General features: G+C 44.4%; 1 protein-coding gene across 2 annotated transcripts in view; it reads left to right on the top strand.

The window, feature by feature from the left end:
* The window catches only part of ASCC1 (activating signal cointegrator 1 complex subunit 1), a 305,402-nt gene that overhangs the window by 259,325 nt on the left and 19,201 nt on the right, over positions 1–26,876 (top strand). The window lies entirely within an intron of this gene.

The following is a 26,876-nucleotide window of genomic DNA, read 5'->3' as shown; positions in this document are numbered from 1 at the left end:
TACATACACATACTGACATACATACATACCCACAGACATAGCTAATTTTTCTTACCTTTTCTTTGCATGAGAGTGCCTGGGGCTGATGTGAGTCGGCTGGCTTTCCCCTCCTCACGGCCTGTCTCTCTCCCCTCCCGCGCTACTTGTGGCCCTATTAGAGTGCGGGCCCCCGGTGCAGCTGCACCGGCGGCATTTTCGCCGCTACATGTGGGGCCCAGGCGGCCGGGCCCCCCAGGGCCAACGGGCCCGTGACAACCGTCATGGTTGTCACCCCCTGATGGCAGCTCTGTATGTGATTATGCAAATAAAAAAAGAAAAGTAGGCAACTCTACTACTGACCCAGCTGAATAAGTGATCTGTCTTCCACCCATCACCTGCAACTGAATAACCAATATCCTTTGGTTTTATGTGGCTTACTGTGCCTGTCTATTAAATAGAAAGAGGTCCAGGCACACCGGCTTACATCCAGTGCAGACTTTTATTGGAGACAAAAATGCAATGTTTCGACTTGGCAGAGTCTTTAACAAGCCATAGTGAACATGCTCACAATATCACAGATAATTAGTGCAAACAATATACTAATACTCATTGACAGTTGTTACTTCATTATTGGATCTTCCATAATTAACACAGACATTTCATCATTCAATTCACATTTATAACACAGATCAGTACAATTTGTTTTACAAAAGCAGTGACTTGAATTTATAGAAAAGGACACAAAAACGCATATTTGACGATAAGAACAAGTATTTACCATTAAGAACCAATCCACATTCATATTTAAACTTCAAAGTGTTTATCCAAATAGACACAAACCAAACATTTTAGTTTTACTAGTTAGGGGAAAGCCAAAAGTAAACCATGCATAAACACACTCATTCCAATGATAACCATCCTCTGAATGTGAACCTGTGTTTACATAGGGAGAAGGGAACTTACAAACCTGTGACTGTGCATGTTTGGCACAATCGGGAAATCATACAAAACCAAGCAAAAAAGGGGTACCCCAGCATTCTGTGTCTCGATTGACATGAAGTGACAGTGCGATTTCAGGTCAGGCCGTAATTTAAGCAGCAGGTAACATGACAGTGTATTATCTATATTTCATGTAAGGAGAAAAAAAATAATTCACTGATGCAATTTTCAATTTGCATCTCATAACTTCTAATTCATACTTATGAAGCTTTTACTGGTGTGTCTGCTTGATAGTATGTGGTATTAGATGTCTATTAAATTAGGCTCACATGTAGAAAATGGAACTAGAAATGCACTCTTCATACACTTCCGAGATTCAGATCTCAAAGTTATATCGCACAATTACACATAATGAGTTCTGATGTAATGTTATCACTGGTGACTCAGAATTCTAAAATAGGTCTCTTATAATAGATGCATATTTAAAAGGACCATGGGATATAGACATCATTAGTTTAATCAGTGTGTTCCTTCAATTATCCATGATGGCTCTTTTACATTATTTGATATTTTAAAGGGAAAATTTAAAAAGAAAGCATAATGTAACCACTCTCTTCCCAATCTGTTTGTACTCGTGGGCACCAGAAGTCTACCACCCCAACTCTTAATGTAAACAGACCTGGATCTTCTGTCAAGGGAACTCGATATAGTAAAAAAAACTCCTTTATTCAACTCTTCCTTTCACAGCTAGATACTTTTCAACTAATCTTAATAAAATGGCTGATGAAATGCTGTCGTCGATTTACCCTCACCTCTTTCTTTCTGCTTTCTTCTGTTTAACAGTTACTGAAAAGAAGGCTCTACTCTTTTTGGGACCTCATAATCCTACCCTCTCTTACTTTATATCTGTTCTTCCCTCTCCTTTCAAATCTACACTCTCTATGTTCGGATATATTCTGATAAACACTCAGTTATCCCTAAAAACCTTTCTCTCAGCCCATCGTCTCTTACCACTAGCTAGTCCAGCCCTTGCTGCCATTAGCCTCCAAGCTTCTTGAATGACCTCCCAGCTGACTAATTTTCTTGGCTCAATCCTTTAAATAGACTATCTTAACGATAAGTAATATACTTTTCTATCCTTGCCTTTCTGAATTCATTTCCGGTTTAGGGTTATGCCATACACCAGCCTCCATATGCCTTTATTAGGTGCAATACTGGTGGTCTTCACTAAGGCTGGGAATTGCAGTGATGATAACAGTGGGAATAGAAAAGCAGGTATAAGATGTATAACTGTCAACATGTGTGGTTTCCTGCACGTAAGCCATCAAAAATTCTGCAATGTATTTTCTTGACCCTTCAATGAATATAATGCTGTTCTGAACAATTTTAAATGCTTAGGATCTGCAATATTACTTATAGTGATTGATATCTTTTGTCCTCTGTTAAAAACAAAAACTCCAAACAATGAAGTATAGTGTATATTTGTGTAATAACTTGGACTGAATCTGTTATTTCTTTTTCTTCACAAGTGCTTTTTTTATTTATTTTTTTAAAGCCCAAGCACTTATTAATGTCATTGTACTAAACCCTCTGTGTTTAGATACTGTGTCAGACACCGATTTATCTTCTGTTCAAGAACAAAAGTATTCAGAAAGTATACAGCCGGAGAATAGGACTGTATATGTACTAATGTTGCATTTAAAAAATTAACAGCTTTTTAAACATTGATCTTCAGTGATTCACAAGATGCTTAGTAAACACAGTAGACCATCTCATGGTGTACCTAGCAAGGACGGCATTTGGGATTGCGGAGTTTAATGCATAATCTACTTACAGGCCTTTAAAATGCTGCATTAAGGACAGGCTAATAGGACATATCTGTAATATGCGCATTGCTGTTGTGTTAATACTTTGTATTACTAAAAGTGTAAGAAATTCTGTCGTCTGTGATTTTAATTCATTTTCCAATGAAGTTATTGTTTTTGCTGATAATATCCCAGCTCAGTCCTTTGAGCATAGCTCCCCCATTTTTACTACTATTCTGCTTTGGATTAACCACTGAAGGTGTTGTCACGCTGACCGTGAGGTTTCCATACAAGCTCATTAAAGGAAGTTAAGTTTGTACAAGCTCATTAAAGTTGCTCTTTAAAGAAACACTTCTAGCCCTATAACTACTGCAGCACGCAATGGCCTAAATGTAAAAGGCTTTCCAAATGAGTCACTACTGTTAGAAAAACTGTCCAAATGATTTATCTACAGAAGTCACTATTAAAGGCTTTTATGTTTTTTTAATTTTATAGCTGTATTGATTCATTTGAAAAGCTTATTAAATTGAGGGCTATACTGGTTATGGTACCAGGAGTGCCCTAATGCCCCCCCATCCCATTGTAACCATTTTATAACTGTTTAACTTCGTATCTGAGGTCCGCCGGGCACTGCTGCCTGACTCCACTACTTCCAACTGAGAGCCGGAAGCGCTCTGTCCCTTAGCAGGAGCTTCCAACTCTCTGTCGGACATAAAGGAGGCAGTAAGAGGCCCCTGGCGAACCATGTAGAAGTCTAAAATGGTTTTACTTTCTAACGGGTTAGAGCACAAAGTGATGGCATACTTGGTATTTTGTATCAAACACCTTAGAATTTCACTCCCCAACCTCATGTTGGTGATAAATGTGTATAGCAACCTGTCCAATTCAACATTGAACCTGTCTATGGGTGAGGTGCTCAACCTCACAATCCCTAATCAGGAATTGTGAGGTGCTCAACCTCACAATCCCTAATCAGGAATTGGTGGAGTTGCACTCCCAATTTCCTTTTCGCAGGTTAGGAGACCAGATGAAGTATCTGGGGTCTGGATCATATCTGATACAGATAAGCTCTATCAGAGAAACCATATGCTGCTTATTCACTCAATTCAGCAACATCGCTGGACCTACCCATACCTCTCTTGGCTCAGGAGGGTATTAGTCTTAAAAATTTACATTTTGCCTAGAATACTGTACTTGTTGATGATACCTGTTGCAGTTCTGAGGAAATCTTTTTAAGTGTTTGTGATCCACAGTGATTGCTTATGTTTGTCATGGGGAGAAGTCACAGTTTAGTTATGATATTAGGCTTGGCTTGTGTACAGATGTGTACAGGTATTACCTGGCCACAGTCCAACAGAGGGTCCTGGTGTGGCATACAACACCATGAAACTTTGGCCAGCGCTGTATGTGGTGGGCGTGGGTACGCTTGGGTAGACTGTAAGGGTACCCTTCCTTTGTGTGGAACACCATCACCTTATTTCTGATTTAATTCTCCACCAATGCACTGGTATTGCACACACTAAAAGTGTGGTTCTCTATTCAGAGATCCATGCACATTTATCTAACTAGAGGCCTGATGCTGCCTCTAACTCATAATAAGAAAGCTGGCAACTTATCAGCAAGTTGGTAAACAATTCATAGGACCTGGACCACATGTGCCAATCAAAAACTGAGCTTGCAGGATCTGACGGAGGGGAGGGATCCTAATATCAAAAAAATACAGATCAAACGTTTCTCTCTGGCCTGGTTTGAGGCCCTGTCGGGATGGAGTTGGCCATACATGGCCTATACAGAGGGGAGGGGAGGGAGGACCCAATTCAATTTAAAAGAGAATGGAAAATAATGCTGAACACATCATTTTCAAGTGCTCATTGGGCTAAAGTTCTTATCCTCAACCTCAAAATATCGGGACGTCAACTATAAGCTGATATCTCAGTAGTACCATACTCCCGAGACTTTGCATAACATTTTCCCGACTTCTACCCAGACATGTTGGAGATGCAAGGAGGGGCTGGGATGACTCAGATACATATAGTAGGATTATCCAATAATCAAACCCTAGATGGTCAGGGACACTTATTGAAATATTTGATAACCCACCTCGGTGTGCACAACAATTTAAAACAATGACTAAGAAGAAACCTTTATGGCATTTGTGGACTTCCATCATTGTTTAAACCTTTTCTTTTTTATGGTGTACTGAAAATACACAGTCTGTTATTTTGTTAGGAGGGTGCGCATCCAACCGTGGCACACTAAGTCAACCAGCTACCAGCAGAAAGCAAGATGCTCCTGTTCAGCTTAACGCTGCTGGAGGAAGTCTCGCACCGTGTTAGACTTTCTACACTATAAATTTGTCTTGCGCTCATACAGTGCAGCCCTCACCTTTGCTAAACAGTCCTACTTTTCTTTTCTCATTAGTTCATGCTCCCGCAATCCTAGGCATCTCTTACTTTTACCTCTTCTTCGCACTACTGTGGCCACCCCACAAACTAATCTTTCAGCTGATAGCTTTGCATGTCACTTAACTGACAAGATTAAACAGTTCAGGAATGAATTCTTCCCCCTTCTCCCCTCTCAACCTCACTTGGACTATACCATCCCTACCCTCCAAGACTTCGCTCCAGCTACTGAACAGGAGGTGGCTTCTCCTCTCCTCTCGTCCCACCACCTGTCCGCTTGATCCAGTACCTTCCCACCTCATCAGAGCTCTCACCCCTTGTCTTGTACCATCCTTAACACACATACTAAACTGCTCTCTTTCATCTGGTGTTGTCCCTGCTCGCCTTAAGCATGCTACTGTCATACCCATTCTAAAAAAAGCCATTCCTAGACCCGTCTTCCACTTCCAACTATTGTCCCATACCCCTGCTTCCTTTTTCCTCAAAGCTTTTAGAAAGACTTGTCTTTACTCGTATGACTCACTTCCTAAATTCCAACTTTCCTCCTCGATCCTCTTCAATCTGGCTTTCGCCCCCTCCACTTTACATAGACTGCTCTTATTAAAGTTGCAAATGACCTAATCGCAGCCAAATTCAAAGGCCACTACTCCATACTAATTCTTCTTGACCTCTCTGCTGCCTTTGACACTGTTAATCATGGCCTCCTTCTCCTAACTCTTCAATCTCTTAGTCTCTGTGACACAGCCCTCTCGTGGTTCTCCTCCTCTCTCTCCCAAAGCTCCTTTAGTTACTCTTTTTCCAACAGCACCACCTCTCCTCGCCCTGTCTCAGTCCGAGTCCCTCAAGGTTAAGTCCCCTTTTGTTCTCTCTCTATACTGCCTCTCTTGGCAAACTCATTAATTAATTTGGATTCCACTACCACCTGTACGCTGACGACACCCAGATATATATCTCCTCCACTGACCTCTCCCCTGCTGTCCTACAACGTGTCACCAATTGCCTTTCTTCTATCTCTGATTGGATGTCCTCCCACTTTCTGAAACTCAATCTCTCTAAAACTGAGTTTCTTATTTTTTCTCCTCATAACCAGGGGTCAAGACCTGGGGGAAAAAGTTTGGGAACTCACCCAAGATCCACCCCACCCTCCCCCCCCAAAAAATACAAAACAATTAAACATTTGTATGCATATATAAATGCGTGCACACATACAGACACACACACTCAGGCACACACACACACATTCACAGACGCACACACATAGTCACTCACAGACACACACACACATACGCTCACAGACAAACACACACATACTCAGACACTCACACACACACTCAAACACTCATACACACACACATACTCAGACACACTCATACACACAGACACTCACACAGAGACACACACACACATACTCAGACACTCACACACACATACACATACTCACAGACACACATACTTAGACACTCACACACAGAGACACTCACATACATAAACACAGACACACTCAAATTATTTATATTTGTAACATTTGCAAACGTCCACACAGCCTGCCTACCTGGAGAGCTGGCATGGACCTGTCCCTGGGGTCCAGTGGGGCTTCAGTGAGGCAGGCGGCTGTCTACCTATCAGACGCGGCGAGGGAGCTGTGTTCTCCCAGCTCTGCTCCCTGACACTGCACGGGCTGTCTACTGATGCCGGGAGCCGGAATATGACGTCATATTTCGGCTCCCGGCATCAGCAAACGGCGTGCGAGGGAGCAGAGCTGGGAGAAAAACAGCTCCCTCGCCGCATCTGATAGGTAGCCAGCCGCCCGCCGGGGGGGATCCATTAGGTGCCCCCCCCCCCCATGACAGTGGGAATACGGAGGGCATTTGGGGGCAGCATTTTTTGCCTCCCCCTGGTTAGTGCCTGCAGGGGGAACGGCGTTCCCGCTGTGAAAAAAGTGCAGGAATGCCGTTCCCCCGCATTTCTGCAGGATTCGATCCCTGCTCATAACACTGATCCTCCTCCTTCACTCTCCCTGCAGGTTGACGGCACCTGCCTCACCCCATCCTTTCAAGCTCGCTGTCTTGGTGTCACTTTTGATCCTGGCCTTACCTTTGCGCCTCATGTGAAGTCCTGCCGATTCCAACTTAAAAACATTGCCCGCATATGCCCCTTTCTTACGCAAGATGCTGCCAAGGAGCTTGTTCATGCTCTAGTAATCTCTCGCATTGATTACTGTAATTTTCTCCTAATTGGTCTCCCCAGAAGCCAAGGGCGGGCTGGGCCGGGGGGCAGGGAGGCAATTGCCCCCCAGGCCGCCCGAAATTCGGGCCGGCCCTTTAAATGCTGCAGCCGCCGAGCGCTCTGTGAAGAGCGCTCAGACGGCTGCAGCAGCTTCTCCCCTCCCCTGTAGGTGGCCGAGCTGCACTCCGGTCCGCGTCCCGGCCGGAGTGATAGGAATGTGCACACTGAGTGTGCACTTCCTGTCAGTCCGGCCGGGTACAGGAAACAGAAACTCCTGTTCCGCGCGGAACAGGAGTTTCTGTTTCCTGTACCCGGCCGGACTGACAGGAAGGTGCACACTGAGCACCTTCCTATCACTCCGGCCGGGACCGCGGACCGGAGTGCAGCTCGGCCACCTACAGGGGAGGGGGTAAGAAGAAGGGGGGAGGGGAGAGTAAGAAGAGGGGAAGGGGGGAGAGTAAAAAGAGGGGAGGGGGGGAGAGTAAAAAGAGGGGAGGGGGGGAGAGTAAAAAGAGGGGAGGGGGGAGAGTAAAAAGAGGGGAGGGGGGGAGAGTAAAAAGAGGGGAGGGGGGAGAGTAAAAAGAGGGGAGGGGGGAGAATAAGAAGGGGGGAGAGTAAAAAGAGGGGGGGAGAGTAAGAAGAGGGGAGGGGGGGAGAGTAAGAAGAGGGGAGGGGGGAGTAAAAAGAGGGGGGGGGGAGAGAGTAAGAAAAGGGGAGGGGGGAGAGTAAGAAGAGGGGAGGGAGGGGAGAGTAAAAAGAGGGGAGGGGGGAGTAAAAAGAGGGGAGGGGGGAGTAAAAAGAGGGGAGGGGGGAGTAAAAAGAGGGGAGAGGGGGAGTAAAAAGAGGGGAGGGGGGAGAGAGTAAGAAGAGGGGATGGGGGAGAGTAAGAAGAGGGGAGGGAGGGGAGAGTAAGAAGAGGGGAGGGGGGAGTAAAAAGAGGGGAGGGGAGAGTAAGAAGAGGGGAGGGGGGAGAGTAAGAAGAGGGGAGGGGGGAGAGTAAGAAGAGGGGAGGGGGAGAGTAAGAAGAGGGGAGGGGGAGAGTAAGAAGAGGGGAGGGGGAGAGTAAGAAGAGGGGAGGGGAGAGTAAGAAGAGGGGAGGGGAGAGTAAGAAGAGGGGAGGGGAGAGTAAGAAGAGGGGAGGGGGGAGTAAGAAGAGGGGGGAGTAACAGGGGAGGGGGGAGTAAGAAGAGGGAAGAGAGGGAGTAAGAAGAGGGAAGAGAGGTAGTAAGAAGAGGGGAGGGGGGATAATAAGAGGGGGGAGAGTAAGAAGAAGGAGGGGAGATAAGAAAAAGAGGGGGGTAAGAAGAAGAAGGGGGGTAAGAACAAGAGTGGGGAGTAATTAGAAGAAGGGGGTAAGAAGAAGAAGGGGGTAAGAAGAAGAGGGGGGTAAGAAGAAGAGGGGGGAGTAAGAAGAAGAGGGGGGAGTAAGAAGAAGAAGGGGGGTAAGAAGAAGGGGGGGTAAGAAGAAGGGGGGGTAAGAAGAAGGAAGGGGTAAGAAGAAGAAGGAGGGGGTAAGAAGAAGAAGGAGGGGGTAAGAAGAAGAAGAGGGGGTAAGAAGAAGTAGGAGGGTTAAGAAGAAGGGGGGAGTAATAAGAAGAAGGGGGTAAGAAGAACAAGGGGGGGTAAGAAGAACAAGGGGGGATAAGAAGAACACAAGGGGGGTGAGAACACACAGAGGGAGGAGTGAGAAGAACACAGGGAGGGTGGAGGGGGGATGAGAAGAGCACAGGGAGGGTGGGTGAGTGTGAGAAGAGACCGCTAGGGGAGGGTGGGGGAGAGGAGAGACCACTAAGGGACAGAAGGGACAGCTCTATAGGACAGGAGGCAAGACAGGGAGCTCTTTAACACTACGCGCGCACACACACACACACACACAATGCATCCCTATACATACACAGAAACACACAATGCACCCCTATACATACACAGAAACAGAACATGCTTCCCTTACACACAGAGAAACACACAATGCATCCATTACACACACACACAATGCAACCCTTACACACAAAGACAATGCATCATTTGCACACATACACAGAAACATACAATGCAAACCCTTACACACACATGCAAACACACACACTGTTTTTCTTACATACACACAGAAACACAATGCATCTCTTACACTCAATGCACACACATACAGACACACGCCTTGCATCCCTTATGCATACAAACACAGATTCACACAATGCATCCCTCACACACAACCAGAAACACATAATACATCCCTTATACACAAATACACACTGCTTCCACTACACACAAACACACTGCATCACCTGCATAAACTGGTATCCCTATACACTACATACCATAAGCACACATATGAGATAACACATAACACATCCCCTACACACTCCACTCCCTGTGAGCGAGCTCATGGGTGGGTGGAACATATAAGTGGACTTATGAGTGGGCCTTATGGGCATACTCACCGACCTTGAGATGTGTAAGAGGCCCCCCAAAAATGGAGCTGCTTCCAATTCTCCCAGAACGGTGAATTTTGTGACCACAGTTGCAAACAGCCTCCAGAGGTCCTGTTCTACACCAGACCAGTGGAGCCAAACTGCAGCCCATCATCATCCTCATCTAATTGTAAGTAGGCAATCTAGTATATTATTAGTGACACTAATCTATAATTTACCTCACATTAAAGGGACACTATAGCTTAATGAAGTGGTTCTGGTGTCTATAGCTGGTCCCTGCAGGCTTTTTAATGTAAACACACACTGTGTGCAGCACTGGCGTTAGTTCATATGGCAGATCATATGGGTGGGGCATTGTGATGTCACATGGGGGGGGGGGGCGGCAAATTTATATTTTGTCTAGGGCGGCAAAAATCCTTGCACCGGCTCTGATCCTGGGCAGGTGCACCAGTCTACTGGTGACCCACAGGAGGGGAGTGCACTGATTGCACTGCACTCTCCTCCTGCCCAGACCCGTCTTGACCGCAGTGCAAGTGCCCTCTGCCCCTAATTTACAGTGGCTCACACTCACAACAAGCAGTGCCTGAAGCCCTTTGCAGAGACGGAAACAAAGAGGTTCTGCGGCAGCTGGCCGCCCTGCAAGCATTACATTAAACAGCTGTTCCCCATGCAGCCACAGGTGGCGTTGTGCTGGGAGACTGTGATTACTCTTCACTTCCTCCCAGCCTACAGAGCAGCGCATGGGGCAGAGAGGAGGAGGCATGATTTAATCTTGAATAAATCCTCTAAGCAAACCTTTATAAATTTGGGGGGATCAGCTCTGTTTCCACAGTTTATTGGTGTTTACTCTCATCTCTGTATTAATATTGAGGGATGTCTAAGTAGTAACATCAGTGTCTGTCAGCAGGGCCAGCCGTTGGGGTGGGCAAGCTGTGCGGTCACGCAGGGTGCCATGACAACAGAGGCGCCCGGCAGCCAACACAGCTCACAAGTTGGGTACACCAGCATATTTAATTTAAACGATTCGCTGGTGGTCCACTGGTGCGCACCAGCAGTAGGTGCAGTCAGATCATATCCTCTCCCTCGTGGTTCCGGCGCTCAGTTAGTGAGTCAGAGCACAGGCTCAGAGATTCTCAGCCTGTGCTCTGACAACATTGAAAGTCAGAGCCGTGAAGGAGCGGGTATGGCAAAGAGCTACTGATTAGCATAACATCAATATCCGTTATAAAACCAGAAAAAGGTGGGCATGGATGGTGAACTGATTTGGTGGCGCAATGGGCCACTTGACTGGTTTTGCCCCCCAGGCCTAAGGCTGCCAGCCCTCCCCTGCCAGAAGCCATACTGCCCCCCTACAATCTATGGTTAATACTACTGCCAGGCTGTTCTTTCTCTCCTGTCGCTCCTCTCACACCTCACTCCTCTGCCAATCCTTACACTGGCTTCCTGTACCCTACAAGTGTCAATTTAAAATACTAACCCTTACCTATAAAGATCTATCCGACTCTAGCCCCTCTTACATTTCTTCATTGATTCATAGGTATGCCCCCTCTCGGTCTCTCCGCTCTACTGGTGACCTTCTCCTGTCCGCTGCTTGCACCCTTACTGCAAAGTCATGCCTGCAAGACTTCTCACGGGCGGCTCCTTTCGTTTGGAACAGCCTGCCTACCCCTGTCAGACTCTCCCCTAGTCTTCAACCCTTTAATAAGTCCATCAAAACCCATCTTTTCAGGAATGCTTATGGCCTCCAAGAGTAACTTGTCTCAAACTATCTCTCAAACCTTCCTCTCGCTCTCTCTTATAGGGCCACACTCCACTCTCACCTCCAGTTCTGCTACTTTCCCACTATGTCTATTTGCTGTCTCCCTCAATACCCTTCCTATTGTGTTTTTATACCCCGCCTCCTCTAGACTGTAAGCTTGTTTGAGCAGGGTCCTCTGCTACCTATTGTTCCTGTTACATTTTGTTATTGTCTCATTTGGTAAATTCACTTTTTATTGTAAAGCGTTGCGGAATAAGCTGGTGCTATATAAATACCAATAATAATAATAAAATAGTTATTTCTCAAAGGAGCAATTTGATTTGTTTTTGAAATTGCATTATGATGCAAGGGTTGGGCAAAAAAAATCATATTTTTTGAGTTAGTATGAATAAAGGGCTCATATTCTGCATTGTCTTGGGAAATGGAAACATTGAAAACTTAAAATGAAATGTTGGCAGGAACATTTATATCGCTTGGTGGGAGATATATCTCTACGATATAAAGACAGAATTGCTATACTCTGTCTACATGAACTATTGGGGTTGGGCAGGTATATAGAGCAATGCAGTTACCGAGATAGAGAGAAGATAAATTGGAGAGTGGCGATTGATGGGGAAGAACAATACCGAGAGGTAAGTAGCAAAAATACTATAGAGAAAATGAGAAATGAAAAAGATTCTGGCCTTTTTTAGAATAAAGAAAGTGCACACAACTCCAGTTCTGGCTACCAAAAACAGTGGCACACCTATTCATGCAAAACAATGCAACAAACAAAGCACAAATTAAGCAAACCGCAATGAAAAAAAAACACACATTGAATTGTAAATACTGCAGTCTACCCACAAGCAATCTTTTTTTTTTTTTGTGTATAATTTTTTTATTGAAAACATTTTTTAAACTTTAAATACAAATAGACATATAATGGTTCATCAATGGAACCGGTTACAGACAAACAAACAACAATTGTTGTGGGATATCTATCATATATCAATATTGAGGTTTCACAATTTTACCCAATAGCTATTGAGCCCTATATCGCAGTACAATCTTACAATGCTATTCCAGGCTAAGCTAAGTCTATCAAACAATTACATGTGTTCAGCAGTAGATCATCCAAAATTATTTCGGTAGTCTGCGGAAAGACTCTAGAATGCCTCAACCTGGTATCGTTCTTATTGGGTCCTCGGATCCCCTCCTGACCTTACATTTACACTCTCACTTCCACTCTTACCTCTATATCATTCATCCCATGCGTTCGTGTGGGATTTGGGTTTCCTCATATATCTCATACATATAAGAAGGGACATCAGAAAAATAAAAAATAAATATATAAGTAAGTAGTTTATACGCTCAAGTTAACTCTTTACCAGCAAGTCATCCCTTCGCCATTACCCTTCACTTACGTTTTACCTCTCTTTTTTTTTTTTTTTATTTAACTAAGGCCCGTTTAATATCCGTGATAAGACTCAGATAGATATCCTTGGTTATATATTTAGAATGTTGATTTGATGAAATCCCACCCATTTCCATCTCAATTTGTGTAATAATTTTTTCAGATTTTTCAGTTGGTGCACATTTGGTACTGTTGTTTGTTTCCAGGCTTTAGCAATCAATAATTTAGTAGCCGAAAGGCAATGAATTACCATAATCTCTACTTTTTTTATCTAAATTCGTTCCATACAAATGTAATAATGCTATTTCAGGTTTATTACTCAGGTAAATATCTCCCACCTTGCAAATTAGTTTAAATGAGAGATCCCACAAAGATCTTATTCTGGGACAGTTCCACCAAATATGCATCATAGAGCCATCCTTATGGAAGCATCTCCAACAGTTGGGGGGATTACTCTGGGAAATTTTATTCAATCTACTTGGTACCATCTACCATCTATAGCTTACTTTGATTAAATTTTCTAATATATTTAAACAGTGTATACATTTTTTTACTCTTAAGTAAGCATGACACCATTGTTTATATTGAATCTCAATACCCAAATCTCTTTCCCATTTTTTAAAAGCTGTAGGGATATCTGATCCATCTATATCCTTTAGTAGTTCCATTGTTGGAGAGTATTTGTTTTTAGCAGACTCGATTGAAAGGACCTTCTCAATCAAAATACCCGTTTCACCTTCAGTAGTTAATACGTATTCTTTCAGAAAGCTTTTAACTCGAAAGTTATTAAATAATTCTCTAGAAGGTAGGGATAGCATCTCAGATAATTCCACATACTCTTTTAGATGCTTGTCTATATATAGGTCTTTAATTTGAATATTTTTATTTTTATGCCATTTTATCAAATTCATATCTGACATTGAGTTCTAATGTTTTGAGAGATACAGTGTCTGGTATCTTGTTGTTAAACCCTAGCTTTCTCTTTAATCTGAACCATTCGCTCAGTGTCTGGGAGAGAATCGTAGATCTCAGGTTTATAGAGCTTTTATTTTTTCCGATATTATTCCATAACATTATTTCTAGATGATCTATCCCCTCTCTATGTGTTTCTAGTTTGTACCACGCCTGATCATTGATATCCACAATTTGTAAATTGGACACGTGGGTCATCATAATTGCTTGGTATGTTTGAGTTATCAAGGGATAGGCCATCCCCCCATACTGGGCTTTTTTGGCTAACGTAGTGGATTTTATTCTGGGTTTTTTACCTCTTCAGATGAAGTTTGTAAAACTACTTTGTATCATATTCAGCCAGTACACAGGTATTTTAAGGGGGATCATGCGAAATAGATATATCCATTTTGGAACAATATACGCTTTAATTGTATTGATCCTTCCCCACCATGATATCTCAAGTGACCTCCAGTCTTTTAATTGTTTATTTGTATCTTTCAACATTTTTAAAAAATTCTTTTCCATAGTGTAGGACACGTCGGCTGTCAACCAAATGCCCAAATATGAGAGTTCATTAACTACCCAGTTGAACGCGTATGTCTGTCTTAAATATTGTAGCTCGTCCTCTTTTATATTGACTGCTAATGACATTGTTTTACTTATATTTAGTTTATAATTAGAGACCTCGCTATACTGTTCAAACTCTAGCATTAGTATGGGTAAAGATGATTTAGGTTCTGTGATGGTCAATAGTATGTCGTCTGCATATAGACATATTTTTAAATCATCCTTTGGAATACGTACTCCTCTTATTAATGGGTTTTGTCTTATTTTGCATGCTAGAGATTCAATGGATAGAACATATAATAGTGGGGAGAGCGGGCAGCCCTGTCGGGTTCCATTTTGTATATTAAACCATTTTGATCGAATGTCTCTTCCCACTATTCTAGCAGATGGATTTGAGTATAGTGCTCCCATTGCTCCCATAAACCAGCCTTCGAAGCCGAAATGTATCAAAGATCTCTTCAGAAAGTCCCAGCCAACCCTGTCGAAGGCTTTCTCAGCATCAACCGACAGGGTTAGCAGGGACGTCCCCGTTGTCTTTGCCCAGTCCAGTATCTCTATTATTCTCCGGGTATTGTTACTTGAGTGTCTCCCTGTCACGAAGCCTATCTGATCTATATGGATAATAGATGGAAGCACCCTTTGTAGACTATCTGCCAATATTGCCGAGTATAGTTTAACGTCTACATTTATGAGCGATATTGGACGATAGTTAGAGATATCTGTTGTGGGTTTATCTGGTTTTAGAATTGGGCTAATATGCGCTCTTAAGAAATCCGTCAATGCATGCCCTTTTATTGAAATTTAATTAAATGTATCTGTTAGAACAGGGATAATCTGTGTTTTAAAATTTTTATAGAACTTGTTGGAATATCCATCCGGTCCTGGAGCTTTTTCATTTACCAGCTTATTTATTACACATTCTACTTCTATTGTGGTGAAGGTCTTATTTAGTTCATTTTTTTGTTCCTGCAAAATTTTTGGCAACTTTATATTTGAAAAGTACCTTTCCAGAACATCTAATGAGGGGTTTAAATTTAAGTTATATAATTTTTCATAGAAACCTTTAAACGTCTCTGCAATATCTTCGGGGTTTATAATATTTTTACCTTTCTCTATTAATTTAGAAATTTTTCTATCCATGTTTTGTTTTTTCAGTCTGTTTGTTAGCATGGTGTCTACTTTATTGTTCTTATAGTAAAATTTGATTTGTAATTTCTTTAAATTTCGTTGTATTCTATACTCAATCTGTTTATTTCTTTTATTTTGACGAATCTTAATTTTCTCTGTTCTTTCCGTAGAAATATTATTCTTATTTAAACTAGATAGGTTATAGAACTCGATGTAAAGGTCTGATAATTTAGATTTGCTGCTTTTTTGCTGGCTAGCTAGCTTTATCCAATAGCCTCTTATGACTGTTTTGAAAGAGCACCATAAGCACTCTTTAGATATTTCCTCCGTTGAATTTTCTCTAACAAATAGGTCAATGAGTTTAGCTATATGTTCTATGTTCGTCTTTTTTTCTAAGAGCATATCATCCAATCTCCAAATTGGTGGACATTTATTATTCACTTCTAGTATATCCACGATTACTAAGTCATGATCAGACCAGGTATTCTTTTTAATTATAATTGAATGTATGGCCTTAGAGAGGTTGATAGCTCCCATAATCATATCGATTCTTGCTGCAGATTTATGAGGAATAGATCGATGAGTCGTTTGGATGAGCTAGCCTCCAACAATCATATACCTCATATTTTTTGAGCACTCTATTCATTTCTGCAGCCTGTTTTACTAACTTTTTGTCCATTGATTGGTTAGGGCCCAGCTGTTTGTCCATTATAGGGTCCAGTATGCAATTAAAATCTCCTGCTATTATCAATTTCCCTTTTTTCACCTGTTCTATTAGCCTTAAAATCTTTGTCAACAGCTTAGTTGGACGTACATTTGGCAAATACACATTTGCCAATGTGTATATTGTCCCATTTAGCAGACCGACCAAAATAATAAATCTTCCCTCGGGGTCTAAAAACTGGTATTGGCATTCAAAGTTCAACTCTTTCGAAAAAATAATTGCTACACCACATTTTTTCTTCCCCGAAAGGGAGGCCGTATATAAAAGCGGGAACCTTTTGTAGTGCCATAACTGTTTAGCATTAAGTAACCAGTGAGTTTCTTGGACGAAACCCACCTTAATATTCTCCCTGATCAAGGTGTCATATAGAAAACATCTTTTCACATGAGAGTTTAAACCTTGAGCGTTAATGGAAATCATTCTAACCATATCCCTTTCTTCTTCTTAACCGTTCTGAGAACAAAACACAAATCCATAAAACATACTTCAGACATACACTCACAACATACTCATTCGTACTAAAACCTGTTCTTGGATAACCTCTTGTAATCCAAGGTCTGGGTACCATTCTGGGACCCTAGGGGGGGAACACAGCTTCCCCTAGTGGGGACTGCTCCAAATCGCCTCGCTTACTTTCTACGTTATCTCTCATTATGGAGAAAGAGAGAGAGAGAGGGAGAGAGAGAAAAAAAAATGTACATATTAATTGCTTCTACATATAACCCATTTTTATGTCTTTTTTTTTTACTTTTCCATATAACTAATCTTGACTGTTTCATAAGTATTGTTAGTATTTGATCATTCTTGTATATTGAGTTTACCTTTACTTCTCTGTTTTCTATTAACACCCACAAGCAATCTTAGTAAAAAAATGATAAGCCTGCACTTAGTGCTAGGGTTGTAGGAGAGATAGGATGATAATATTTTATATTTACTAGACCTCACATTCTCAACAAAAAAAGAAAACTAAATGGTTCACTGCAATTACTGTCAGAAAAATGCAATCAAATGTTAATTTTAAAGTAGGTCAAAAAATGTGTAATGTACTGGACGGGGTACAGTAAAATTGAGAAATTGCAGGCAGCTAGGCGACTCACTATTGATGCATTACTATAACAGAAAATTAATATTGATGATAGCAATAACTAATATCCTTCCTGGAACTTGTATAGAACACAGACAACATTGTCTGACTCTAGCAGAAGTTTTACTATTTGCTCTAAATAAGTAACCCTCTCTGCTTTGTTCTGAATGCAAATATAAACTGTAAATGTGCCATTTTCTCTGCCTTTTTGTTTTTTTTAAAGAAAATTTTCCATTCCCTGTCCATGACATCATAGATTAGTTTTTCAAGGCATATTTGTCAGGGTGGCGGTCCAAAGACCGGGACCCCTGTGCCTGATGTAGATGATAAGCGGAGTCTTCAACGTGGAAGTGGATAAGTAGGGCCTCGTGCAGGGTAACCACACGCCCCCTGGTGTTGAGCACCAGCGTTTGTGCGGCCACAAACCAGAACCCTGATGCAGCTTAGCGGAAGCCAGAGCAGATGAATTGCTGATATGTTTGCAGTACTAGAAACAAGGTAAGACGAGAAAGAGCACCAAACAAGAAAACAAGACAAAACTAGTAGAACCCAGAACCAGAGAAGGATAGAAAGCAGAACATGTACACAATACAAAAGGGAAACATTAACAGAACAGGGGCAGGACAGGACAGGACTGTACATGGTCTGGGAATACAAAATAAAACAAGATAAGCGATATAAGGCAAAACAAGAGGAGACAAAACTAAGTACTATATATGTAAAACATTGGAGATTTAGACATACATAAATGGCCAAGATGTATGCAGCCCACCACTACGCAAAAGTACTCCAATTACGGTGGTTCCTAACTGCCTAGATATGCATGACTAAATAAACAATAAAACACAAACAGTACTTACCTGCAAGAAAGGGGCAGTGGACATGGAACAACTGCCTGCAGGAACCAACTGAAACAAAAGGATAAATGGAAAATGAAAGGGTGAAAAACAAACATACAAAGGAATCAAGGAGACTGGGAATTCCAGGAATGGAATAAAGGAATGAACCCAGAAAACCCAGCATAAAGAAAACCAGAAAAACCAAGAAAAACTAAACAAGAATTGTAAAAAGAGTACTGGATACCGGAAGCCATGATCAGACAACAGAACAGAGCAGTTCCTGACAATATGGAACCGTTGTTTCCAGTTCTAACACACACCAGATATTCTATCTCCCTCTCATTAGTGTGGTCTATTGACAGAAGAAATAACTGATGAGAGGTGTGAGATGAAACTAAGAGAGTCTCATAGAGAAAGATACAGCATAGGCATACATGTAAGGCAAGTAAGATACAAAGTCAATATAATCTGGCATATACACTGATCAGCCACAACATTAAAGGAACACTTTGTTAGAAATACAAAGATGTATTCCTAACAGTAACATGTTTCTCTTCACCTCCCCTTACCGCTTTGTGAAGAGCTTAATAACCCTTTATTCACTTACCCAATTTCAGTGCTCGGCGCTGGGTCGTGGTGCACCTCTTCCAATTTCATCTAATCGGGGGACCTAATATGCATTGCATTTTGAGCCGTTAGGCCTTCCCCACTGGAAAGCATTGCCTCAATGCTTTCCTATTGGATTTTCTGTCACGCAAAACATACTCATGCAGAGCAAATTCCATGAAAACTCCAGGAAGCTTCTCTAGTGGCTCTCTGGTAGACAGCCACTAGACACAGTCTTAGTACTGCAGTGTAAACATTGCAATTTCTCTAAAACTGCAATGTTTTACATTGCAGGACTAAATAGGACATGGACACTGCACCCAGACCACTTCAATGTTTAAAGTGGTGCAAGGAAGGACAATCCGTGAACTGGCATTGGGGTCATGTGGTCCCAAGGCTGATTGATGTATGTGGAGAGTGACGGCTAGATGGTCTTGTCCATTCACACAGAAGAGCTACTGTAGCTCACATTGCTGAAAAACGTAATGTTGGCCATGATAGAAAGGTGTCAGAAGACACAGTTTGCTCTGTATGGGACTGTGTAGCTGCAAACTGGTCAGAGTGCCCATGATGACATCAGTCCACCTCTGAAAAATGCCTTCAATGGAGATGTGAGCATTAGAGCTGGACTATGGAGCAATAAAAGAAGGGTTGGCTTGTCTGATGAATTTATTAGATCAGGTAAATGGTTCGGTGCAAGTGCATCACTTACATTTACCTGGGGAAGAGATGGCAGCAGGATGCACTATGCTCTGAGCAATGTTCAGCTGAAAAAACCTTGAGTCCTGTAATTCATGTAGATGTTACTTTGACACGTACAACCTACCTAGATATTGTTGCGGATTACATACACCCCTTCATGGCAATGGTGTTCCCTGATGACAGTGGTCTCTTTCAACAGGATAATGCACTCTGACACACAAACAATTGTTCAGGAAAGGTTTAAGGAATACGACATGTTGCCTTGGCCTCCAATTTCCCCAAATTGAGTACCTGTGGGATATGCTGAAAAAAACAAATCCAATACATGGAGGCGCACTTTGCAACTTGCAAGACTTAAAGGTTCTGCTGCCAATATCTTTATGCCAGGACACGTTCAAAGGTTTTGTGTGGTTGTTTTGGCAGGACGAGGGGGGCCTACACAATGTTAAGCAGGTGTTTTTATTGTTGTAGCTGATCTATGTACCCTACACATGTACCCTATGTGGCTATATGTTCTTCCGTTACATTTCAAACATGTTCTAAAAAGGCGATAGTGGCTTTAAGATAGACCTAATAGAAATTAAAATGTTTAGCACCGCTTTGTAGTGAAAAAGATATCTCTTTATTGGCAACCCCAGATAGCAATGCTTCAACTGTGTGTTAATCAATCACCGTGTATGCAGTTTAATACAGACTTGTCACTTGTGGGTCTCTACATTATATTGCAAGGAACCCTCAGGTAACGTGCATTGCATTGTGGTGCCTCTGGATTGAAGGCTATACATTCTCACGTGCAGAAATCCCTCCTTGGAGAAACCATCTTCTTCTCTTTAATTTATTGCAGATGAAGCAACCAGGTGCAGTGTAATTTAGTCATTTTACTCTTGTACAAAATGGAGTTCTATGGAAGATCTTGCATGATTCTTCGCATATCTATAAAAGCATGTGCAAAAAAAATACCATAGGCGGGGGCGTGGCTTGGACTCCGAGAGTGATGGCAGCCTGACTCCGGAGCTCCGCACCGAAGGCTCAGCAAACAGCCCTGTAATCAGCGATTACCGACAGCTCAGTCCCCCAAAAGTGAAGCCAGCACGAGCGGAACACCGGTGCTACCCTCACATCCTCCAACAATGTCACAGAGGAAAGCAGCGAAGAAACAGAGAGGGGATAATCCCTCCGTCGCGGACATGCTGTCCGCCATTAGACCTGCGCCACGTGGTACTCACGGAGCTGAAAGCCCGGCGGGCGCTTCCTCCCCGAGCCCCCCAGCAACTCCGGCATCGCTTTATGGGCATGCCGAGGACCCTCAAAGTGCGATCCTGCACTCACTGGAGGAGGTAAAGGGGTACTTGGCAGGAGAGATAGAGAGGACGGCCAGGGAAGTGAAGGCCGAAATACAGGCAATCGGCATCAGAACGGAGGCCCTGGAAAGCAGGTTAGAAACTGTGGTTACAGCACACAACGATAACACCACTGCCACCAATGCGATCCTGACCAGGGTAGCAGAGCTCGAAATGGAACTAGAAGACAGTTCCAATAGAACAAGGCGCAACAACATGAGAGTACGCGGCCTGCCAGAAGAGGTACAAGATGGCGACTTGGAGCGGGTAATGGCGGAGTGCTTTCGCGCCAGCCTGCCACAGATCACGGACAACTTATGGCACATCGACAGGATTCACAGAGCATTGCGTGCCAAGGGCCCACAAAATAGCCCACCCAGAGATATTATTATCAGATGGCACTTCTACTCCACGAAAGAAGCAATACTTAAGCAGAGCAGAAATCACCAATACAAGTACAAAGGAGTGGTGCTCCAGATCTATCAAGACATCGCCCCAGCAACTCTGGCAAGGAGAAGGGAATGGAAACCCATAGCAGACCTCGTCAGAGCAAAAGGCCTACGATTCGCCTGGGGATTCCCCTTTAAGATGCTAATATTCAATGGCCCGAGACCTACAGTCCTAACACCATCTATGGACCCCAGGGGAGCCCTTCGTGAACTGGGCATCCAAGTACCAGAAGACCTCATCCTGCCAACAAGAGGCCCCAGGGCACTAGACCTCCTCCCCAGGGACTGGTCGGAGCACAGGGCGCACCACGCTTGAGCAGCCGTGGCGGCGGTCCGCACTGGAGGGACTTAAACAGCGGACATTGGGACACGCAAGTTGATTCATAGTTTAATGTTGACTTTATTTGTTTTACATATTTGAGACACTAAGGCTGGCAATACAGCACTAAGGACATGGGGAACAGAAGTGGCATGGGGATCGCGACACGGGGGGGGGGGGGGGGAACAAAATACCGTAATGAGGGGGATAAAAAAAAACAAAACTAAAAAAAAAAAAAAAAAAAAAAAACCAAAAAAAAAAAAAAAAAAAAAAAAAACACACACACTGGAAAGGGATATAGAAATATTTAGGTTGTGGTCCCACTCAGGGACAGACGTGAGTTGTCCTCCCTCGGCCGTGCATGGGTCTCGCCGGTAGTGGACGAGAAGGAGGCCCCCGTGGACCTGGGCTGGGGAGGAGCCGGCTCTATGCCACAATTTGGGGTGGGGCGGGGTGGGGGGGGCTCGTGGGACGGGGCGGGGGTGGGCACGCACAAGGGACCTCCCTGGGTAGAATGCGCCCTTTCCCCCCCCCTCTCCTCCCTCCCCTCCTCCCCCCCCCTCCCTCCCCTCCTCCCCCCCCCTCCCCTCCCCGGAGACTGGGGGTCATGGGTCATTAGGCCGAGACAGTACCACAAGAACAGCACTCAAATGTCAGGATAAACGTCAGGAAAACATCCCCCCCCCCCTCCCCCCGAGAGGGATAACAATCTAATAGAGAGCCGGACTCTGGGGGCCAGAGGCCGGGACTACCCCACGCCATGTTCATACAAGATTAGGTAGAAAGATGTTAAGAGCCTTGCCACGGTGCTCGATGGCTGTACACTCGCCCCGCCTGAGACTACCTCTCGACGCGGCGAGTGGCCACCCCCGATCGCCTGGCGGACAATAAGACCGGGATATTGGATTCGATGGGAAGGAGGTTGAGGAGGAAACGACCCAGGACAGGCCTGGGTCAAGGTTGTAAATGTTATGTTTCCTTGTTACAATGCAAGTTTTCTTACCCCATTTTGTGTCTTTCCCTACCCCCACCCTCACCCGCACGAAGACAAGGTTCACCCGACAACCACTCGGGGGGGACCGCCGGGACGCACGCCGCACAACGGAGAACGCACAGTACTACGAGCCGTCAGCAAGCACAAGGTACAAAAGCACACTATCCATAACACAACATGGAGCTTAAACTGACCTCAATAAATGTCAACGGTCTCAATGTCCCGAACAAACGTAGACTGCTACTACGGGAGCTACATAGACAGAGGGCAGATATAGCGTTCATTCAAGAGACCCACATACCGAACACATCTAAAATACAAATCACAGACCACATATACACAAGAGCATACGCAGCCAGAACACTCCGCAAAACAAGAGGAGTAGAAATAGTCATACACAAACGATGTCCAATGGTGATACAGGCCACACAAAAAGACCCAGAAGGCAGGTACATCATAATCACGGGAACAATCAACTCCACAACATACCACCTCATTAATATATACGCCCCCAACACCCCAGAAGCAACATTCTGGAAGACGCTAGAAACCCTAATAACCTCACTGACAGGGGGCATACTGATCCTGGGGGGGGACATGAACGCAGCGCCGTGTCCCGCGGTCGACCGCAGCGGTAGGGCGGGTCAGCCCAGATCGCACGGTATGGGCGGCCAGGACCGCCTCCTTAACAAATTTATCCAGAACACGGGGTTGTTGGACCCCTGGAGACTGCAACACCCGAGTTCGCTAGACTATACCCACTACTCAGCAGTACACTCCACATACTCTAGAATCGACCTATTCCTCACAAACCAGCAGGGCATGAGATGGGTTAAGTCAACAGCAATAAACCAAATTTCGTGGTCAGACCATGCCGATATAGCCATTACCCTGAAAACACCGGGGCCCTACACCCCAGGGAGATGGAGACTAAATAACTCCCTTCTTAAAAACCCAGAGGTCCTGGAGCAGCTCCAGACAGAAATAAATAACTACTTCCAGCTAAACACCACCGAGGACCTATCCCCAACCATAATATGGGCAGCCCATAAAGCAGTCCTGAGGGGGACATTAATTAAAATAGCAACTTACCACAAAAAACAAAAACTAGCAAAGCTCATAGACCTGCAGACGGCTTTACGCACAAAGGAAATGCAACATAAACAGAATCCCACACAAGACAAACTAGACGAAATACAGAACATCAGACGAACCCTGAGGGACCTCCTCTTAGACGAGGTGAGCAGGGACATCACCCGGTCGAGAAGACTTTTCTATGAAAAGTCCAACAAGATGGACACGTTATTAGCTAGGGCCCTCAGACCCAAACAAAAACATAAACACATTACGTCCATCACCAACGACAGGGGCCAAACCCTTACATCTCCGCAGGACATAGCAGAAGAATTCACTAACTTTTTACAAAAACTGTATAACCACTCCCCCGGAATGGATGACACGAATAAACAACACGTTGAGGCAGTCGCAAAATTCCTAGAAGGGGTAAACCTCCCCAGGCCCAATAGGGAAGACCTAAATGACCTGGAGGCACCAATTACAATAGAAGAGGTGGAAAGGGCCATAGGGGCTATAGAGGGCAATAGGGCCCCGGGACCCGATGGGTTTGACGGGGCCTATTATAAAGCACTAAAGACAGAGCTAGTGCCAAACCTTACGGCTATGTACCAAGACTGGATGGAAGGGGGACGGCCCAATGCGGAGCTGGCCACGGCAGACCTGATACTAATCCCAAAGCCAGGGCGGGATGACAGGAAAGTAACCAATTACCGCCCCATTTCCCTCATCAATGTGGACACTAAAATCTACGCTAAACTCCTGGCCAACAGGCTGGGAAATATTCTGCCCAGACTGGTCCATGCAGACCAGGTGGGCTTCGTGCCAACCAGGCAACTGTACGAAAATACTAGACGGGCGGTGGACCTGATCTGGTGGGCCGGACAGACTCGAACGCCCTCTCTCGTCCTGTCTTTGGATGCAGAGAAGGCCTTCGACAGGATCCAATGGCATTACTTGTTCGCCCTCCTGCGCCATATAGGCCTACCAGACAACTACATCACAGCGGTAAGAGCACTGTACACATCCCCACAGGCTCAGATAGCCATACCAGGAGCGACCCCGAAACCATTCAAGTTAAGTAATGGCACAAGACAGGGCTGCCCGCTCTCGCCGCTTCTCTTCATATTGGCCCTAGAACCCCTCCTGCACAAGATCAGGGACCACCCTAAAATAAAAGGACTGACAATAGCAACAGAACAATATAAGGTCTCTGCATACGCAGACGACATCATGCTAACGATCACTGATTTGAAAAGTTCCCTCCCAAGCCTGATTCACCTACTAGAGGACTTCACACAGGTATCGGGGTATAAAATAAATCTAGAGAAGTCAGAGGCTATGCCGCTGGGGTTGACGGCAGAGGACGCGGCGCTGATAGGGACGACAACACATATCAAACTAAACCAACAACACATAAAATACTTAGGAGTACGACTGACGACGGACATCACACGACTATACCAGGAAAATTATACGCCAATGATAAAAACGCTAATCAAGGACTTAGAAAAATGGCATGAAAAGCCGATCTCCTGGATCGGTAGGCTTCACGCTATCAAAATGAATGTTTTGCCGAGGATGTTATTCCTGTTCCAGGCACTGCCCATCAAAGTCACGAAAGGGGATCTTCAACTCCTACAAACCACAATAGATAAGTTTGTTTGGGCACACAAAAGACACAGAATAGCCAGACGTACACTCTACAGACCAAAAGGACTGGGGGGATTGGGGCTGCCCAACTTCCATTTATACTATCTATCAGCACAATTAGCCCAAATAATAGAGTGGCATTCACCCCCCGAGACACGTAGATGGGCGGACTTGGAATCACTCATGATGGGATCGGACCTCCCCCAATACTGGATCTGGGTCCCAAAACCAGACAGACCAACACTACGCACAACCTGCCCAGCAATCACCAATTCCATCAGAATATGGAACGCCACCGCCCTTAAATACGCACTGACCAAAACACCCTCACCCCTCACCCCTTACTTGAGAAACAAAGCATTCCCACCCGGCATGAGGGCAAGCGACTTTAAAGGATTGGAACATACGGGCATACAAAGGTACCACCATTTATACAATGGGGACACATTTAAAACGTTTGAGGAGCTCAAACAAAATGCACCACTACAAACAAGAGACCTCTTCAGGTACATCCAATTACGCGATCTCGCAAAACACCCCGAAATAAGAAAGGCAGCTAGGGCCCCACTGACCAGCTATGAGAAATTATGCATCACAGAATCACCACGCAAGGGCTTGATCACCACACTATATGCACAACTCAGCGCCCCAGAAAGAGACGCAGAGCCCCTTACATACATCACCCAATGGGAAAAGGACCTACAACACACATTGGAAGGGGAGGATTGGAGGGACATCTGGGAAGCCGCAGCTAAGGTGTCCATATGTGTAACACTTCAGGAACAGGCTTACAAAACCCTCCTGAGGTGGTACACTACACCAGCCAAATTATATAGAATGGGGAAAACCACCACGGACACATGTTGGAGGGGATGTGGAGAGCGAGGATCCTACATCCACATGTGGTGGACATGCCCCAAAGTGGTAAGATACTGGTCGGACATTGAGACACTGTTGACGACAGTACTAGCTCGACCGATACACAAAGACCCATGGACCTATCTCCTAGCAAAACCACTAGACAACCTGACGGCAAGAGAACAGAAACTAATCAATAAAATTACCTTAGCAGCCAGAAGAGCGCTGACCCAGCAGTGGCTCAGCCCGGACACCCCTCCTATGCACAAAGTCATACACAAAATAAAAGACAACTGTTTGATGGACAAATTGACAGCACAAATACGGAACACCATGGGCACCTTCTCGAAAGTGTGGCAACCATGGGAGGACTATGTAGATAGGACGATACAGATACCATGAGACACACCAGACAGGCTTGACGACACAGTGTCTCATAAGTGCGGCGGGTGCACCCGGTGGGATCCCCTTTCCCCCCCCCCCTCTCTCCCCCCCCCTCCTCCCTAATTACCCTAAAATCAAGTTCAGTCTGGAGCGACAGCCTAAACGGCCAAAAGCAAGACGCACTCTTTGTAACAGGGGCATCAAGTGAAATCAACAGACCCCCATTCATACGTTGATAGAATGGACCTACAGCAGTAGTAGGCTTC

The sequence above is a fragment of the Pelobates fuscus genome, chromosome 10, assembly GCF_036172605.1.
Source record: "Pelobates fuscus isolate aPelFus1 chromosome 10, aPelFus1.pri, whole genome shotgun sequence".
Taxonomy (NCBI): Eukaryota; Metazoa; Chordata; class Amphibia; order Anura; family Pelobatidae; genus Pelobates; species Pelobates fuscus.
This window is presented reverse-complemented; position numbering and strand designations above follow the sequence as displayed.